Source organism: Mobula birostris, chromosome 22, assembly GCF_030028105.1.
Source record: "Mobula birostris isolate sMobBir1 chromosome 22, sMobBir1.hap1, whole genome shotgun sequence".
In the NCBI taxonomy this organism is placed as follows: Eukaryota; Metazoa; Chordata; class Chondrichthyes; order Myliobatiformes; family Myliobatidae; genus Mobula; species Mobula birostris.
In genome coordinates, this window is record NC_092391.1 from 54,842,568 (window position 1) to 54,846,006 (window position 3,439).

Genomic DNA, 3,439 nt, shown 5'->3' on the forward strand with positions numbered 1-3,439 from the left:
ATTCCCTCCCCCTCCCTTCCTCTATCCCTATTTCACATCACCTCCCTCATAGTTCCGCCTCCTTCTACTACTTTGCATTGTTCTCCTGCCAATCACCTCCCTGCTTCCCCTCCCCCACCCCTTTGTCTTTCAAATTACTGTTTTTTTCAACTACCAGCATTTTTCAAACCCTCCCCAAAGTTCTTCCTTCAGTCCTGACGAAGGGTTTCGGCCCGAAACGTCGACTAATCTTTTCAACTGATGCTGACTGACCTGCTGAGTTCCTCCAGTGCATTGTGAGTGTTACAATACTGCAGATGCTGGAATGGTGAGGTACAAAGCACATGGGAAATACAATACTTCATATGCTGGAATGGTGAGATACAAAATACAGGGACAATACAATACTGCAGATGCTGGAATGGTGAGGTACAAAACACAGGGAAATACAATACTGCAGATGCTGGAATGGTGAGGTACAAGGCAGAGGAGAAATTCGATCCTGCAGATACATCAGCTGAAATAGCTCAGTTGGGAGAGCGTTAGACTGAAGATCTAAAGGTCCCTGGTTCAATCCCGGGTTTCGGCACTGGGACTTATTTATTGGGCATCACTGCAGCATAGCAATTAGATACTATCCCAGTTTGGGATGTCGGAGTAGAGAGTTCAATTCTGGCACCATCTGCAAAGAGTCTGTACAGTCTCCCAGTGACCCCATGGGTTTCCTCCAACTGCTCCATGTTTCCTCCCAAAGATGTACTGGTTAGTAGGTTATTTTAAATTGTTCCGTGATTAACTTACGGTTAAATTGGTGGCTTGCTGGGCGGCACAGCTTGGTGGGCTGGAAGAGCATGTTCTGCACTGTATCTCTAAAATACTGCAACAGTGAGGCACAAGACAGAGGAGAACTACAATTCTGCATATATACCAGCCGAAATAGCTCCGTTGGGAGAGCTTTAGGCTGAAGATCTAAAGGTCCTGGGTTCAATCCTGGGTTTCGGCACTGGGACTTATTTATTGGTCACCATAACTCACAGTTAGTGTGACACTGGCGCAGCTCAAAGGGCCAGAAGGGCCTGTTCCGTGTTGTATCTCAATAAATAAGATAGATAAATAGGTATACTTTATTAATTCCGAGGGAAATTGGGTTTCGTTACAGCTGCACCAACCAAGAATAGAGCGTAAATATAGCAATATAAAAACCACAAACAATCAAACGACAAAATGCAAACTATGCCAGATGGAAACTAAGTCCAGGACCAGTCTATTGGCTCAGGGTGTCTGACCCTCCACGGGAGGAGCTGCACGTTCGATGATAATCAATTAGCTTTCCCTGGACAAATATCAGTTAGACGGGTGCTCTGATTTCCTCCCACAGTCCCAAGACGTACTGGCTAGTCAGTTAACTGGTCATTTTACACTATCCTGTGATTAGGTTAAGTTTAAGTGGGTGAGGTGCTGGGTGCTGCGGCTTGATGGGCTGGAAGGGTATCGCTAAATAAATAAAATGCTGGGACAGTGAGGGAGAAGACAAGGGAGAAATACAGTACTACAGATGCTGGAATGGTGAAGTACAAAGCACATGAGAAATACAATACTGCAGATGCTGGAATGGTGAGATACAAAACACAGGGACCATACAATACCGCAGATGCTGGAATGGTGAGGTACAAAACACAGGGACAATACAATTAAATACTGAAAGGCCTTGATAGAGTAGAGGCAGGGAGGACGTTTCCTATAGTGGGAGAGTCTAATACCAAGGACACCGCCTCAGAACAGAAGGGTGTCCTGTTAGAAGGTGGTGAATCTGTGGAACTCATTGCCACAAACAGGAATGGAGGCCAAGTTGTTGGGTATATTTAAAGTGAAGTTGATTGGTTCTTGATTAGTCAGGGTGTCAAAGGTTAAGGGGAGAAGGCAGGAGAATGTGTTTGAGAGGGATAATAAATCAGCCATGGTGGAATAGTGGAGCAGACTTAATGGGTTGAATGGCCTAATTCTTCTCCTATGAGTTATGGTCTTGGTTCAAAATGACACAATAAGATTGAAGTTAGCTGCCCTGCAAAACCAAGTTAATACTGGTAAATACGCAGTGATATTTTTGTTCTTGCCTGGTATGGAAACACCAAAGCCCTTGAAAGGAAAATCCTACAAAAAGTAGTGGATACGGCCCAGTTCATCACGGTTAAAGCCCTCCCCACCATTGAGTACATCTACATGGAGCATTGTTGCAGGAAAGCAGCATCCATCATCAGGTATCCTCAGCACCCAGGGCATACTGTATTCTCTTTGCTGCCTTCAGGAAAAAGGTCTAAAGGCCTCAGGACTCACACCACCAAGTTCAGGAACAGTTATTAACTCTCAACCATCAGGAGTGTGGTACAGGAGCCTCAAGATTCACACCACCAGGTTCAGGAACAGTTATTACCCTTCAACCAGCAGGCTCTTGAACCAGAGGGGATAACCTCACTTAACTTCATTTGCTCCATCGTTGAAATGTTCCCACAAGGACTCGCTTTCAAGGACTTTTTATCTCATATTTTGATATTTATTTATTGCTTGCTTATTTATTTATTAATTATTTCTTTTTATATTTGCATAGCTTGTTGTCCTTTGCCTACTGCTGGTGTGTTTCATTGATTCTATTATGGTTATTAGACTTATTGAGTATGCCTGCAAGAAAATGAATCCCAGGGTTGTATATGATGACATATATGTACTTTGATAATAAATTTACTTTGATGTTTGAACTTCAGGGACGCAGGAGACAGCAGATTCTGGAATACAAGTATTTTGTTCAGTTTAGTAAGCTCTATTTTAAAGATAAAAATGGAAATGTTTTATTTGCAGGCATAAAGGTCGCTTTGCAAGACTGCCCACAACCCAGACAGGTTTGAAACAGTCAGAATTTAACAACAGATTCATTGTCGTTGGGAGGTCCACCATGTGACCCACAATAATGTAATGTCCAATGTGGGTTACATATGGTTGTCATAGTTGGGAATGGTATTGGGGACAAGCTTCCACTACCTATTAAATGCTCCCCATGGCATGTGCCTCAAATAGCCTCTGCCAGCCAAGTCCAGCTCCTGGCCTTTGTGTGTGACTTAGCTACTAAGCCTGGTCGAACCGTTTCTACTGACAGGGGAGGAGCAAAGGTGGGTTACTGGTGCCTTAAAACCAGTCGCTTGGGCAGATGGAGTTCGTCAGACGTGGTTGGCAGCTCATCTAGAAGGAAAACTTTGATCTCAAACCTCTGCTGTCTTACAGCTTTGCCCACTCATATGTGTGTGTGTGTGTGTGTGTGTGTGTGTGTGTGTGTGTGTGTGTGTGTGTATGAGAGTGTGTGTGTATATGAGTGTGTGTGTGTCTATGTGTGTGTCTGTGTATGAGTGTGTGTGTGTGTGTGTCTATGTGTGTGTCTGTATGTGTGTCTGTGTGTGTGTCTGTGTGCGTG

The 3,439-nt window shown here is 44.0% G+C and overlaps 1 non-coding gene across 1 annotated transcript; it reads left to right on the top strand.

Moving 5' to 3' along the window:
• Nucleotides 1–495: 495 nt before the first annotated feature.
• trnaf-gaa (transfer RNA phenylalanine (anticodon GAA)) lies at nucleotides 496–568 on the top strand. The gene has a single exon. It is a non-coding gene; the product is annotated as a tRNA-Phe (tRNA).
• The last annotated feature ends 2,871 nt before the right edge of the window (nucleotides 569–3,439 follow it).